The 17,549-nt window shown below is 44.3% G+C and overlaps 1 protein-coding gene across 1 annotated transcript in view; it reads left to right on the forward strand.

The window, feature by feature from the left end:
• The window catches only part of LOC138582885 (bMERB domain-containing protein 1-like), a 544,844-nt gene that overhangs the window by 265,201 nt on the left and 262,094 nt on the right, over nt 1-17,549 (forward strand). The gene's annotated exons all lie outside the window — the stretch shown is intronic.

Here is a 17,549-nt window from a genome sequence, read left to right on the forward strand (position 1 = left end):
AAAGTCGAAGCAATTCAGTGTGAGAGTTTCCAATTGAAGGCCTTCACGTCCCTGAGCATGTAGGAGTCGCCCTTAGTATCTGACTTTAGCACATGTTCATGTTTACTGCTGAATATCATCTTGGCACATTTCATCCTTTGGTTGTAAGAATGTCAGGACTTTTCTTGGCTTCACTTGTGTACCAGACTTAACCTTCTCTGCATAGTTATTACATATCCAGTGCCATTGATATGTTGATAGTGCGGTACCACCTAAGTACTTACTTGGTTTATGCACCATTTCAAACCCTCCCTCCACAACCCTCAATGAGCCACTCATGCATTACACAAAGCCATACACATAGACTGCCTGATAGACAGATCTACGCTTTCTGGTCATCTCAGCCTCTATGCGTTTATTTCACTGTTGTAATGCACTGGTGTGTTGCAGGCTAAGCCACACAATGGTCTACTGGAAACCCAGTTGTGTTCTCTACACAGCCAGGGCATAACAGGGCACACCCACGTGCCGAAGTCACATAACATACTGTGCACTCCTATGCCCACCTTTTGAGTGCCTGGCTCATTAATCCTCTGCCTTTGCTACCCTTGTATAACAGGCACCTAATACTGTTAAATGCCAAGCAGAGGTATTTGTCCTGCAACCTCTCGACACACCCCTGGCAGTCCTTTGAAGAGCAGAGACCCATGGTGCGGTGACTAGGGCAGGTCTTGTCCCTTGTGCTATGGTTGGCTTGCCCCCGGGTTAGGAGACTGTCATGGCCTATCCTTTAGAACCCGTGGGGTTAGGAGTGACCTGCCTCGAACCCTGATGCCCTAGTCCTCCAAGAATTCCACTCTCTCTGGATAGTAAGTGTCCTGCCGCTGGCACTTGACCCAACTCCCCTTCCAGTACCTAACTTTAATTTGTGGACACACTCTGGGAATCAGGGAAAACTATTTGCCTGGGTGTGTACCACATGCTAACTTGGCTCCACTCCTCCTTTCTCTTGCCGTCCCCTCCCTTTCTCCTCTTCTCCCATAGCACTATTTAGTGGCCTCAAGCTGGCATATTAAATACAAGAAAGTGCTAATTGTGTCTAAACCATCACAAAATAAAGACCTGCAGATGTTGATTCCGGCTTGCAATGCATAAACAAGACAGTAACCCTCCTCCCTCTCACCTTTATGATCCTGCAGAACTTCTTTATCTGAACGTTTCGTCTGAGAAGAGAGCGAATACATTAACCAATATCCCCACTCTACACGTTTCGTCCTAAAGACATCTCTCCTCAGGCCAATATCTACATGTTTGTTTTTTATTCCATCACATGGGCTTAAGTATGGTACCATTGTGGACAGATATCACATGTACATCATGATTCCAAGGGGATTACTTTATCTAACTATTGTATTCTGGCACTATGGTTCAATTGATTCAATTTAGGTAAAGTAAAACTTTGACCATCAGAATGAATGTTTTTATTTTATGAAAGCGGTTGGTCAGGGTCGGACTGGGAAAAGAAACAAGCCAGGGCAGCTAAAAAAAAAGTCTCCCACAAGAAATAAGCCAGGGAATCTAAAACAAAAAAAGGCTCCCACAACAACAACACAAAAGTGGTCCACACAAACAAAGCCGCCCATTTCCGCAAATTCCAGTGATATGTGGCCTTTTGCAATACACTATTTAGGAAGATGGAAGCAGGTCTTTCACTCTTGTGCTAATTGTAATGTGGTTCAAGGTTTTACTTTATCATGCTGCTGCAACCTGCAGCAGATCAGCAAGGTGTAACATAGAAGGTAAACTTCCCTGCTACAGAATTATACATTGTGCACATTATTGTGTTTGGCCAAGCCCTCCATACTACTGGTAGCTACCAAGAGAAGGACGAGCTTCTATGCCAAAACAAAAAAAAATGCATGAATGCTGCTCATCACGAGATCTGTCTGAGGAGCAGAGCAACCGAGGGTCTGACTGTGAATGCAAGCAGTGTGATACTGATCAGAGATGGCATGCAAGTTGCTCACCTACAGAATGGGTGCAAGGCCTCCCCTTCTGTGAAATGATCCATCATGGATGGATTTAGGCAAAGCTATGTATCATATTTTTATGTTTTAGGATATTCCGTGAGCAGTACACAATCTGACACGTTAGAGATCAGTTTTTCCTACAATAAATTGTATCTGCGACCAATAAGAATTATCACGTTATGAGTGAATAATCCAGTAGTTGAGTATATCATGTCCTCAGGAGTGGCTCAGAGTCCCTTGAAATGTGAACTACCGTCCCGCATACATGGCATGACTATGATGAGCACTGGACTTAGACCAAACAGCACCCCAGATCGGGAGCATATTTGAGTGATTCTCTCTCCGAGTTGCTATCAGCTCTTCCACCCTTTTTTGCGTTTGGAGCCCATGTCCATCCACATTAAGTGTGGCCAGTGTTATGCTTAGAAATCTTGCTCTGTATAAGCAATCATTCAAGGAAGTGAGGAAACCTGTGCATAGCACAGCACTGATAATTCAACCACCCCAAAACACAAGGTACAGCTGAATAGTCCTGTTTTAGGTATTTATTAAAGCTTATAGTAGTTACTGTGTTACTGTTTTAGGCACTGAATTTTGCCCGATAAGTGGACCTAAACAAAGAAGCATATGATGATTTGCCCGGGTTGACACAACTTTACTCATGTTGGGAAGTTAGCATTGTAAGCCAGGTTCCCTGGTCCTAAATTCTGTACCTCCACATACAACATTTTGACAGAGCAAGTAAACCCAATTACAGCAGCCCCCTCTCCCACAGGAAGCAACAAACATTTCAATTCTATGTGTTGTCTCTTGTACACTCAGACCACATGGAAGCTGCCACTCCACAACTCACCAAATATTGTAATAGTCCATGTTAGGGGGAATTATCTGTTTAGGCTGAATTTCCTAACCTAGTGAGTCCCCCAGCAGCTTTGCTGGATTTTTGGGGTTTATTTTTTTCTCCTGCCAAGAGTGAGACTCTTTTACCCTCACTCTTGGACATGATTTGAGTGTGTTTCTTTGAATCTAGAAGTGTTTTATGGGCTATGGGGTCTTTTACTCCATAGGGTTTCATGTGTTTTTGTGATGTGTGATACACAGCACCCTCAGTGCAGTGACACAGGGGTGTCTTAGTGACCCCCCAGTATAGACTCCATACCCTGGGCCTGACTACTGTCTCCCAGGGCATGTAAAGTCACCATTGACTTTACTAGTCTTAAATTCTGAACATAACCAGTACAAACCATCATATTGTGGACGTACTGGCTGGGGCAATTCGATTGCCCCAGGGTCTGTTAGTCGAGGGGGCACGTCTCCGTCCCCCCTGATCGAGTTTTGGCTGGTGGCAGTGGATACTACTTTTTATATTCAACCGCGAATATTTTCCTATGGGATTTCCCATTGTTTTAGGCTACTATCTTTATTTAATTATTTACGGTAGCCTCGAACATACTGCCGGTTTATTTAATTAATATTAATTCTCCGGTTGGTATTTTTTGCCAAAACTTGATTCTAAAATGGCGTTTGTGTTCTCTTCTGTGACTCCAACCCAAGTCGAGCCCTTTGTTCCACTTTTTGGCGGGCTTCTCTACAGAAGCCCTCCAAAGTAGTGCCACTCTGTCTGGGGTACTTAGGAGGGGTGGAGGGGAATTTAGGCACCCTGGACTGAGTTGCCTAGGCAACTCAAGTTGCACTCCATCCTGATTGGCCCAAGTGGTGAGCCGGCCGGCTCACCACTTAGCATGTTTGAGTGACAGCTAGGCTGAGTGAATGGGGGTTTGCTGCATAAAAGCAGGGCTTTGGGGACTAGAACTTCAGAAGTCGCCACAGGACCTAAGAATCCGACGAGGGAGAAGCTGAGCCGACCTGCCACAACACCACCACCGGTGGAACCCTGCTGGACTGCCTCACCACTTTTCCCAACGACAGAGGAGATCTCCCGCCGGAGAGTCTTCTTCCTTTGACTGGTGGGGATAACCAGTTTCACAGTCTTTTCGCTTTCCCGACGTACCTCGTGGCCGCCTTGCCCGTGCCAAGCACCCCGGCAACCGGGATACCACGTTTTACCACAACCGCGAAACCAAGATACCACCTTTAACCAGAAAACTCCAGGGCTGGTCTCTTCCCTGGTAGTGCAACGACCTTCATCTTTCCTCCAAGTCGAGATCTTCTCTTCCCCTGGACAACGAGGCAACTTGCACCCACTACCAGGACCAACTGCCACCGCTGGAGGATCCTTCCCACTTAAGGTACCGTGTCCCGCCTGGCTTCCCTTGCTACCGACTGTACGGGGTAGATTTAGCCCCCGGCTTTCGAACCTGGGTTAGCCTGGGGCACCTTGGCTAAACTTTTCTAAGCCTCTCTAAACTCTTTTTGAACCCTCTGCAAGACTTTCTAAGCCTAGTGTAACTGTGTGATCTTGGGCGCATTTGTGCTCTGCTCCCTCTAAGAGTGGGCCCAGCCTTTGGACTTTGGCTCACCAGTGACTTTTTGCTCTCTGCCTTGCTAACAGTGTTCCTGAATCATAGAGTGGTGTACCTCTTCATATTCTGTCTTTTTCCCTCCCTTTCTCACAAACTTATTAGAGTGCCATCTGGTTAAGCGCTCACCTCTGTATGAAAATAAGTGGTGTTTTACTGTGGTTTATCTAATAGGGAAAAAGGGGTGTATATATCATAATAGTAACTGTGTTTAGAATATTTTACAATAAGAGTGCTGGAGTGTTTCAACTGTGTGTTTTTAAATAAATAATTATATACTTTGATATCAAAGCTCTGGTCAGTGTTTGCTTGTATTATTGTATCTGAGTGCCTATTGAGTATACTTTGCATACTGCCTAACTCTTCTTGAGGGAAGTCTGACTGCTCAGCCACAGCTACCAGGTAAATCTGGGTGGTACAGACTGCTACCAAGTGGGTTTACTGCCAACACCTGTAGTCTTAAATCTTTTGCAGTGGTCCCTAAGGGAACTGCACAGGTTTCTGCCTAACAGTCCATCATTTATTGGACTTTTCCTTAAGAGAACCATGGTTCAACAACACAGCCAATGTTGTCATGAGTGGGCTAAAAAGCAATTCAGCCTGTGCCGTGTTATCTATAACTACTATATTTCTGGAGCAACACTGCAATGTATTTAACTGAATGAGTGAGGCTGTTGATATAGTGAACACCTAACGAAAACCAACTCCCGATGCTCACATTTTTAGCAGCTGGTGAAAGTAAAGCATAGTGCTCACCAGGATCAAATCATTTGGTGAGGTTGTGGCGCTGGGATTTGAGCTCAGCTTTCCCGGTTTCACCTGTTGCAATTTCACAGTAGATTGCAACTCCTCCTATGTATCTTCTCATTTAAAGTAACATGGAATGATTTTTGACATTTGTCTTTTCAGGCCTTGTCTAGAAATTAGAGCTAAATAAAACTAATTGACTAAACAGTGTAAATCAAATAAAAGAAATATCTACAGAAACATGTAGTGCAAAACATGCATGCTGCACACTGAAATGAGGATAGAGCACAAAAGAAAATACATGTAAATAAAAATAATGAAAGGCAATTCAGTAAAGTGGACGGATTAAATAACATCTGTGGTGTGTTCCATACAGTAATCTAACGTCTAATTTAAACAAGGGAAACTGTGTGCATATAACAATCAGGAACTTAAAAACTGATTTACCATAAATATGTGCAAGCTTGCTAAGTTCTAATACAACAAAACCCTAATCGGTGAGGGGGTTGAGGGTATGGCCGGGGACAAGACAAGATGGCCACATGACATTTGAGCTCCTAGACGTTACCTACAATTTTGGCCTTTTTTCCGTTAATAAAGGGATGCAGCACCTTTCATTTCCTTCATAATATGCTGCCAACATGATTTAATACACTTTAGTATATGTATGTTACAATTCTATTACTATTTACTGTTATGTTGTAGCAGCGTTCCTCCGAGAGGACCAGCGTTTGCTCCTGGCTAGATACGCGGAGCCCCGTGTCAGACCGGCACTGGAGTGAGCCCGCTTTCTCTGTACCAGCAATGACTCAGTGCGGTAAGCTTGTGGGGGTCAGTGAGCTTGGGGCTTTGGTTCGCCGACACAGAGTGAGCTGCTTTACCGCTCGATCACTCTACCACTATCCCTTCACTTTGCTGAAGTCCTACAGCACATAAAGCTGCACCCCATGAGGAAAGGACGAGGCATGACGCGTTACTGGGGAACGCTGTTTCTTACTTTCATGTAGGCCACCCTTTCCTGACATCCAGTAACTGGCTCTGGCGTTGCAGCCTCTATATTCATATGTTACTTCCTAGTTTGCAAATAAATACCAATTAAAAGGAGATTTAAAGAAATTAGCTTGCTGGATAAAACTAACTGAACTTCCATTTATTTGGCTAAAAAGGGCTGCTCAAAATCTCAATACCTCATCTGCAGACTTGTCTAATTTCAATAAAGGGATGGAGAAAATCATGCTTGAACTCTCTAACATTCATTCATCCATCTCTGTCCTAGATTCCAGGTCCTTGATAATTCAGGATGACTTCAACTCCTTTAAAAATTACTTCAAAAATAGTATTCCAGATTGGCAGAGATTGAAGAGTGTGTATCATTCTCTGAAGATAGACTAGAAGGCATGGAACAAATGCACAGTAAAATTCAGCATTTAAAAGTTGAACTTGCCAACCGTGAAGACAGAAACAGAAGGGAAAATGTACGAATGTATGGGGTTCCAGAGAATGCTGAACTAAATGACCCCATCAAAGTTCTTACTGATTGGCTCCCAAAAATTGTAAACCTTACCTTTTTAACTCCCCTCTAATTTCAACAGGCACATAGAATCAGACCTCATTTTGCCTCCAGCAGCAACTCACCTAGACCTCTTATAGTCTGCCTGTTATGACATCAACAGGCCCAAAACATTTTAGTTACTGCCCAAAAACTCTCATCTCTAAATTTTCAAGGCAACAACATTTTTATTTCCCCAGACTTCTCCAAACCCACACAAGACATAAGAAAAAGATATTTAGACTTAAGGCCAGCACTAAAGAACTAAGACATTAAATATGGTGTACTTGAAACAGCAGGAATGCTGATTACTCCACCTTGCGGTATCACCTAATAATTTCTAAATCCAGATGACCTTCATGCCCTCATTAAATCCCTTTAGTCTTGTGAGATGGATACTCTAACTGATTATTCGACCATACTAGCTTTAAATTCCACTACTCAGCATCCTCTACACGCCTACAATTTAATGGGTTGACATAAATTCAAGCCTGAAAGACTCCATCATCCCTGAAACAAATCTGAACTCAATCCTAGTGCTACTGTATTAGAGAATCCAGAAAAATACAGAGACAAATCCAGATCCCCGATTAAGCATATCGACCATGAAGAAACATCCTCAACTAAGTAATTCCATATCTTCTTACCATATGCCGGTCATGTGGTCATCCTGGTAGTACTTTTGACAAATCCTACTTCAATATGGCCCACCATACAATCCTTATTTCATCTGCTCCTTCTAGCACATTGATTCATGGTGAACTGTCTAGTTCCTTCTTATGGCAGCTCCTACCAATCGGTTGACTTCGCATTCATAAATACTGTTGTTCACTTGTTTATTATGATTTTTTTTAAACATTTGTGTTTATTGTTTTGCATAGTAATAACAAACACACACCTTAAACCTCCCATCCCACCTCCCCCCTTAAAAACAATCAAACATTGAGTGTAGTTCCAATTCACATTACCAAAGTGAATCAAAGTGTTTATCTGCCCTGATTGGGTTATCTGGGGTGTATAACACTTCTATCCCCAAATCTTGAAGTCTTTGCAAAAACACTGCATGCATTTTTCCAGTGCTGGGGCCCTGCAAGCTAAGCCATATAAGTCTCTCTGACTGACTCCTGTACAGTCACATTCTTGTGTCTCAGTTTGTGAGCTGCCATCCTTTACCTTGCACTCCTCTGCCTCATCCCCTCTCCACACTCTCAACTAGTCACTCCGAGGCCATCCTGACTTAATCTATTCCCCTTTGCTACCTTCTTACCTATCACTCTGCAAGCTTTGTACTGGTTCTCTGCCATCAAACATTTCCTCTATGAGCATATTCCGTGCCAGCATATCTTTACTCCTTTCCCTTTGGCCTCTGCCTGCTGCCCTATGCCACACCACTGTTTCTGCCATTGCCCACCTTCGTAAATCCCCCCACCATGCTTCAAGACTGGGACCTCTGGCCGATTTCCAGGCCATAGCTATCCATCAAATGGCCGATATACAAATAAGGTCCTGCATTTTCGTCAGTTGTATCACCTGCCAATTTTGTGCCCTTCTGCTTGGCCCTCGTGAAAACATACCTAATAAACAAGCTTCAGGCTGCCACCCATTCAATTCTCCTCCACCCTTTGCCACTCTATCAACCATCGCCGCCCAGAATGTTTGGAATATGGGGCAGGTCCAGAACATGTAGAACAGTCCCGCCTCCTCCGCGGAACATCTGGGACAGCTCTGTTTATCTGTGCCTGGGATTTGTGACATCCTGTGCGATGTCATATATGTGCAATGTGTGACATACAATTGAATCAGCTTACGCTTAACATTTTCTGACACCCATTTTGTGTAAAGAAGTATGTTACCACATTCCACATCGGTGAATACCTCACCAAGGTGCTCTTCCCACCTCGCTCGTATCTGCATCGATCCCGCACTCGACTGCTCATCAGCAGATCATACAGTCGCGACAACATGGCCCCCCTCTGTAACATCATACATGATTTCTAGCATACTATCCTTCACTATTCCAGTCTGGGCTTCCTGCCTTTTCTCCACAATCAGTCTGGCCATACTCATGTGCGTCAGAAACTGCACCCATAGAATTCCATTGTCCTTTCATAAATCCTCAAATTCTTCAACCTCCCTTCTTCCATCAAGTTACCTACCATAGCCACTCCCTTCTCCCATTGTGTTCTGACCACCCCCTCATTGCCCGGTGTCTATTCGCTATCAATACCTAGGGGATGTGTGGGAGTAGGTGTCCTCAACTCCCACTAATTTCCAGGCGTTTCTCCACATTTTCTTACCATGTGTTACCAAGTACGAGGTCTTCCCTAGACTCCTTTCATCCACCCATAATATTTCTTTCAAATAAAAGGGCTCCATCCACGGTTGCAAAAAGCACTCTCTAGTGTGGCACGTACGACAGCCACCAATGACAAACTGTAGCTGTTCCCCTACATAGTATGCTTCAAAATCAGCTACACGTATCCCACCTTCAGCGTATCCCCCCACAGTGTATTCAGTGCTATTTTGTTCCTCTTGGCTGCCCATAAATATTCTCTAACAAAGCTATTGAGTGTGCGAAAAATGTACGCTGGCACGTTCTATGGGATGTTAACCAAATTATACAATATCCTAGGTAGCGCCACCATTTTAATCAGTGCTGCCCTGCCTGCCAAAGTTAGTGGCAGCTTCCCCCAAAATAGCATTGTTTTTTCAAGTCCTCTCAAAACCTTCTGCATATTATATGTATTAGTGTCCACTAGGTTGTGCCATATGTTAGTTCCCAGATATCTAAATGAACGCAGTGACCATCTTACAACCAGTTCTGGAAGCTGTTTGCCATCCAGGGCCCTCAGGACCACTAACAGTAACAGGCAGGATTTCTCCCGACTGATCCTAATTCCCGAAAGTTCTGCAAACTTGTCCAGCACGTCTAATATAAAAGGAAGGTTCGCCTCCGGCCTGCTCAGACAGAGCAGCATGTCATCCACGTACATCGATATGACGTGCAATACTCCTCATATTGTGATGCCTGCGTCTCCATATTCTGTACGTAGAAACTCTGCAAGCGGCTCCAAGACCAAAACGAATAACATTGTGCCTTTCCTAAGTTCCCAGCTGCAGTAAATATGTTTCCCCATCCGCACCCTAGCTAGCGGAGTCACATAGATCACCAGTACCAATTGTAGAAACACTAGTCCTATGCCACAGCGTCTCAAAGTAGCGTATAGCCATTCCCACTTGACTGAATTGAACGTTTTGATTGCGTCCAGGGAAACCACGGCGCATTCTTCCTGCATACATGTAGTACATTCAATAATGTAGTGTATACTCCGTAAGTTCCAAGAAGTATTCCTCACCAGAACATACCACATTTGATCTGATATGATATAATATGATATGGCATTTATAACGCGCCTATACACAAGTGTTTCAAGGCGCGATGAGGCAAGGGAGGGGGACCAGGGGGATGACAGACACCGATTCTACTAGGCCAGATATCATTCAGATGGCGCAAGTGCATGGGAAGTGGGAAAGGGAAAAGTGCGGGAAGCTGGGGGGAGGGGATAGTGCAGTACATGGGATAAAAGGATAAATAACAATAAATAGAAGTACGGCCAGCAGTTGGCAAGTGCAAGGGTAAGTGCAGACATCAGTGTAAATTCTGGTAGTGGGACTGTAGGGATGCAGAAAACAGTCCCCAAGGGGGTTGCCAGGAAGGCAGTGCAGGTGTGTGATTGGTGGGGGAGGGGACCTGGGCCCGAGATCAGAGAGAGGCCAGGTAACCAGTCCAGTTTCAGTTTCAGCCAGGAAGTCAAAAGGGGAGAGGAGGAGAAAAAGCAGCAGCAGAGAGAACTTTTTTGAGGTGTTTCCTGAACCCGAGATGATTCTCCTCAAGTTCCAAGGAGGCAGGGAGGCTGTTCCAGAGGGAGGCCCCAGCCGAAGAAAGAGATCTACCACCAACTCGTTGCTTGGAGAAGCGACTGACCCTGAGGGAGTTGGAGGTGGATGAGCGAAGAGCTCAAGAAGGAATCTATTTGGGAAGAGAAAGTTGCAGGTATTGAGGCCCCAGGCCACAGAAGGCCTTTTGGACAAAGCAGCGGGTTTTGAACTTAATCCTTGCAGCCACAGGGAGCCAGTCTGGGTGTACTAATTCACCTACCAATTTTTTCAGTCTTTGCACCAGTGTTGCCATGAGGATGTTGCAATCTGTGTTTATCATGGAGAGGGGTCTATATGATCCACATTCCAGAAGTGTTTGCCTGGTTTCAGAATCAGCACAATAATAGACTACCTTAGGAATTGTGGCAACGTACCTCTCTCATACATTTCTTCATACATTTAAATTAATTTGGGTGCCAACGTCTCCATCTATTCCCTATTAAATTCCCAAGGGGTCCATCTGCCCCGGTGTCGTCCGCATGGGTAATGCCTTGATAGCCTCTTGTAGTTTCTTAATTTTCAGTGGAGCATGGAACAACTCTGACTGCTCTTGTTTTAGGCTTGGCAAGGTAAGATCTGCCAATGTTTCATATATTTCTGAATGATCTGCATCCTCTTCTTGATTATATTGAGACTCATAAAATCTGGCAAACACCATGTTCACATCTATTTGTGTCTTGTGCATCTAACCCTGCCATCTCTAATTGCACAGACCATTTCCCTCCTCTATTCCCCTTGGCACAGCCACACATTCTTCCCGGTTTATCCCCTTCCCCATGCACCCTTTCTGTACATTTCACATAGTCAAACCTACCCATCCTTTCCCACTGCGCTTTACACTGTTGTCTCAATTTTATCAGTGCTCCCCGTGATCCCTGCCCACAGACTATTTGTGTTCCTCCTCCGCTATTTGTTTCTGTACTCTAAAGGTCTGCCAATATGCCTTTCCTTACCCCACATATGCGTCCCATTACCTCTCCCCTCGGTACAACTTTAAAAGCTTCCCATTATGTGCCCGCTCTGTCCACACTTCCCTTGTTGTTCTAAAAAAAAAAAAACTCTATACTGTCCAACACCTGATCCCAGAACACTCCGTCTTGTAGCCTCTCTGCATGCATCTTTTATACTGGGATCGGGGGTTGGTACATGAGTCCCTGCCACTACACTATCTAGGGGCATGGTCTGATGGGACCCTCAGCAATTAATCAGAGCCTATTAACTCTCCAAGTGTTTCCCTCCCCGTGAAAAGGTAGTCAATACACGTATATATGCCGTGTGGGGCTGAATAATGCAAATACCCTCATAATTGTCCATGTTCCGACCTCCGGACATCACCAAGCAACAGATGATCTAGCAATCGTGCCAGAGTCTTCGCTGGAGGGGCTCTGATCTTTTGCTTCCCATCTGATATGTCTACCACAGGGTTCAGCATGCAGTTAAAGTCCTCCACTCCAGATCCACATTGCCCACCAGTATGTGGTCAAACGTGGTTAAAGTGAATTAAAGAAGGGGTCCTGCATCATGGTTGGGTGCATATGTGCAGACTATACACACTTCTCGGTTTTCCAAAAAACCATATGCAAGGACCATCCTACGCTCATTGTCAGTTCTCATCCCCAGGATTTTAAGGGGAACTGAGGGTGCTACCCAAATTGCCACTCCTCTTGCATACGTGGAGTATGGAAAACCTATCAGCACCCCTCCCCATTTATTTGCCAGGGCGCGTTGTTTTTCAGCTCAGAGGTGTGTCTCTTGCAGTAGCGCTATGCCCACCCCTTTCCTCCGCAAATATGTATGTACCCTCAGTCTTTTAATATAACTGTTCAATCCGAGAACATTCAAGTCACAATTTTAACCCCTGTAGCCATTACCATCTAGTAACCCCGTCTCCTGCAGTCCCACAATCATTCCCTCCTCCTCCTCCCCAGAGGCGTAGGCAGGGTAGGGCCTGAGGGGCAAGGCCCACCCAAAATCTGTAAATGCCCACTCAGCAGCGCTGTGTGGGCATTTACAGAAATTTTTGTCAGTGCAGTGGGCCCAACTACATTAGCATCAGGCCCCATGTGCTAGACAATCCTGGCTACGCCTCTGCTCCTCCCACCTCCATACAAACCCTTGATTCTTCTCCCTGTGTCTTAGCGACAGAGAAACCCATTGCCAAAACGTTTCAGAACTCACTTGTACATTCCTTTTTGAAAATCTAGAACCCCCTCCCACCATTAAACCAAAACCTATATATGAAAGGACAATGTTCTCCCCCCTCAAACTAAGAAACAGTGGCCCAACAGCTAGTGGCATGTTCAGACCTGTCTACTGCTCGCATTCCCGCCTCCCTCCACAGGCAATGTGCGGCGGCGAGTACCGTACAACATGAACTCTAAATAAAACTGTCTATATAAATGCTGATGACGCCAGCTGTCTGAGGACTTTGAGTAACCCATCTCGCCTCAGCTCTTGGGAGGCCTTCCTGCTCCTTGTGCATAGATTGCGCCCACATTGCAACCGACTCCTTGCTCCTGCATCATGTGAATATTATCACGTCAATTCGTCCAGCACTTCTCTCCAGGATGGGTGCTGCTCCCTCTCTGTTCATCCAATCTTGCGCTTCCATCGTGGATTCGAACAAAGTGCCTTTCCCTCATATACAGCTCTAAGTTTAGCAAGGTAAATGTGCATATACTTCATGTTAGCTTGATGTAGCCACTCAGTCCTTCTTCTGCTTCCGGCATGCTAGTATGCATATATTGTTGATCCTCGCCCGCCCCTCTGTGTCTTCAACTCTTCACTCAAGGAGTTTCATCCTGTCCACAAGCTGTGTCACATTAGCCATAGTTGTGTCTATATTCGCCTTGTTCTCTTGTACTTAGACCTCTGCTGTACCCAGCCTGACAGCTTTGGAGCGAACATCTTGCCATAGTAAGCCCATATCGACTATAACCAGTCTATGTTGTTTTCCAGAGAGGCTTTTAAGGCTGCTATGGCAGCTAAGATTGATCCCTCATTCTGCTGTGGCCGTTGGGCGATGTCCTGTACACCCACCGCCACTGCTGCAGCTGGGCTCGGGCACTGCCATCCCTTCTCGCAAACTCCTCCATTGTCATCCATTTGCCTTTTCCTCTGTTCTGCTTCCCCGACATATATGCTCTCCTCAATGTGCTGATATCACTCTCTTTTATCTTAACATACGTTGTCTTCTTCAGGATTTGTCCCACTATGCGTCTCCAACATTAATGTCCTCTGGTTACCAGCGCTGTATGCAGTGAATGCTCTATCACAATGTTTGAGGACCAGTTCTGGCCAGCGCAGGTGTATCTCCCCTTTCAATTCATGGCAGGGATACCGATGAACTATTAGCACAGCCCCAGGCAGTGGAGCAAGGGAGGTTCTTCATGCACTGTTCCTGTGATATAGCGTACTGCCTCAATGTGGTGTATTATGCTGTGCACTTCCACGCTTCCCCGCCACACACTGTGTTATTGCTGGTCCCTCTTCTTATTAGCTCTTGGTTGGAGAAGACCTCTGCAGCATGTGGTTGCTAATCCCAGCACTCTTTAACCATGTCTATACGCCCCTGCACCCTCCCGCTCTTTACCAGGTGCCCTACAGTCACTCCGCTGCTCTGCACCATCACCGGCAGGCCAATGGAGGTGTTCCATTCTGCACTGCAGTCACACAGTGTTTACATGCTGGAGCTCTCCCCTCCACCTCACAACTGCTCACTTACTCTGCTGCACCCCCACAGCATGATGCCTAGTTGCACCTCTGCGCATGTCCGTTTGCCATCAAAAATCAATAGGAACTGGTCGTGGGCTCTTTGCTGATCCTCTCTTGCCTTCTCGTGTCCTAACTTTCCAAGGTCGTAGCTGCAGCGTGGGAACAATTGCAGTTGAAAGGCTCACTTGCTACAGTTACTTTCTGTCAGTTTTCGATCATGCTGCTCCTCGCGGCAGTGCCCACACATCGCTAAGCAGCAAGCTGTTCAGTGATTCGCGCCCCTCACAACTCAGCATCCAGTTCTCAAGCACGTTGTGGCTGGTGTGAACAGAACCGATTCTCCCTCTTCCTTCTCACTGGCCGAAATCTCCGTCCTCTGTTGTCTCACCCTGAAGCCTCCATCCGCTGCACTGTATCCCGACCGCAGGCACAGCTGACAACCTGCCCACTCGAACTGCGTGCCGCAGACAAGGCTCCTCAGCTCATCTGCCTCACTACGGCAGGCACCATCTTTGGGGGCTGGAGCGTTGTGTCTCACGCTCCTGATCCCAGCAGGGGAGTTGTGCCTCACCTTCCAATCTTGCCCACAGGTAACTCAGTACTTCCTCTCTCGTCTGTGCCTTTCTGAACTTCGTGTTCTGCAGTGAAAGTGGGTTTATTCAAGGATCATTGATGGATCTAGCAGGAGCCTTTTGAAGTCACATCCTCACAACATGGCGGTTAGCCACACACCCTTATCTATAAACTCATGCATTATTCATCATTGTAATGATCAATTGCTCTCTCTTTGTCTCTCCCTCTCCTTCTGTGATTCCCTCATCCTTCCCTAATATTTGCTTCAATTAGTTTATCTTTATATCAGGTGGTTTCACTTTCAGTAGATCAAAAGTACTGTTGCTCAACATTCCTATTAACAAACTCGCTGCTTAATTACTATTGTTACACACCTTATTTGTTATCATATGTTTAATTGTTGATGATAATGAGTGGTGAAGTCATGTCTTGGAATGTTAAAGGTCTTAATAATCCTATTAAAAGACAAAAAGTCCTTAGCAATTTAGGTAGCAACAATCCACAAGTTATATGCATTCAAGAAACCCACTTAGAATCCATTGAAGAAAATAAAATTTAATCAAATTATGTAAAGCATGCATTTATTGCACCAGCGATTGGCAAAAAGGGAGGAGTTGCTATTCTCATTCATAAGGTTCATGGGCTCGTCCAGAGCACGTTATAAATGGCTCAATTAATCAATCAATAAAAAAACTTCTTTTCAATTGCTCGATGAAAAACGTGACCCTTCCGGATGATGGTCCATCATGGACGCCAATATCAACAAGATTATGGTTACTATCCTTAATATCTATGGTCCCAATGCTCCAGACCCATCCTATTGGAACAATTTAAACATACTCTTTTTAACAAGAATCATGATCGACTCATTATTTGTGGGGATTGTAATCAAATCTGTGATTTCACCCTAGACCGCAAGTCAGACTCTAATTTTATAAACGCCAAATCCCACAAACAATTAATCAATTTTATAGAAGGCCTTACCCTTGTTGATACTTGGAGTTTTTGCACCCAGATGTTAAAGAATTTATTTTTTCTCCCCCTCACAAATCCCTCTTCAAAATATATCATATATTTGTTAACTCTCCACTTGCTTCTAATATCCTCTACCCCGAAATTGGCACTATAGTAGTTGCAGAACCTTCCCCGGTCCCTACTGTCCTGGAACAGGAACCTCAACCTACCCTGGTTTCCTGATGGAGATGTAATTCTTTTTTACTGAATAATCCTGATTTTGTCCAACAATAAATGTGTTCTTTACTGAATTATTTACTTTTAAGAACCTTAGACACCACAATTCATAATATTTGGGATGCTTTCAAAGCCACGTTGTGTGGTTTCATTATACAATTTACCTCTTTCAAGAAGAAACAAAATGAACAAAAATCACAAGAGCGCCATTAAATCATTAGAAATAGCTTATTTTAACACCCCTAGTGAAGATTCTTTCAATACCTTATTGCAAATGCATAGAATTCAATAAATGCAATGCAAACAAAGCCTGTTCATCCCTGTTGAGATCTAAAGAAAATTCTACGGTGGATCCAAAAAGTCTGTTAAATTACTTGCTACATATCTTAAAAGGAGGAAAGAAAAATCCATTATAACTTCTATCATTAACCAACCTGGGATCAGAGTTTCCAATCTGAAACAAATCAACAAAACTTTCTTTGAATTTTACTCTCAACTTTACTCAGCTGATCCAACCATTCTTAATGATAACATTACTATCTCCCCTCTGACATGAAAAGTATTGATAATCCTGTAGCCATTTCCTTTTTAGATGACCCCACGTCATTACAGAAAATTCAGAAAGCCATCCTAGACCTTAAAATGGGCAACGGTCCAGGACGTGATGGATTCCCTGTTGATTTCTATCGCTCCTTTTCTACCTTAGTCTCCCCTAAACTCCTTGAACATTATAACCATTTCTTTACGTTAGGTTCTAGCACTGGATCCTTTTGAAAAGCCTTACTAATTATGTTCCCCCAAACTGGAAGTCAAAAATTACCATTGCACAACATTAATCAATTCTGACTCTAAAATTCTGGCCAAAGTAATTGCTAATCAACTCAATGGTATAAATCACACATTAATTCATGTAACTCAAACTGGTTTCATCAAAGGAAGATATACCTCATCCAGTACTGGGATCCTTTTCAATACTCTTTTACATGCACAAATTCATCTCACCCCCTTATGCTCCTTGCCTTGGATGCTGAGAAAGCATTTGATAGAGTTTCATGGCCCTTTCTATTTGAAGACCTTTCATGGCATGGGCTTAGTCCTACTTTTTCCAAACTAATCTCCCTTTTATATTCTACACCCTCAACTAGATTCTTTATCAATAGTACCTTTACCAAATCATTTCATCTATCATGCAGAGCCAGAACAGGATGTCTGTTATCCCTACTTCTTTTTATTTTAGCTTTAGAACCCCTTATTCAAAGCATTTCTCTTAATATCAGTATTAAAGGCATTGTTATGAAAGATTTCTCTATTAAATGTTCTGCATACTGTGATGATGTCCTACTCTAC

The sequence above is a fragment of the Ambystoma mexicanum genome, chromosome 3q, assembly GCF_040938575.1.
Source record: "Ambystoma mexicanum isolate Mex_15411 chromosome 3q, UKY_AmexF1_1, whole genome shotgun sequence".
Lineage (NCBI taxonomy): Eukaryota > Metazoa > Chordata > Amphibia > Caudata > Ambystomatidae > Ambystoma > Ambystoma mexicanum.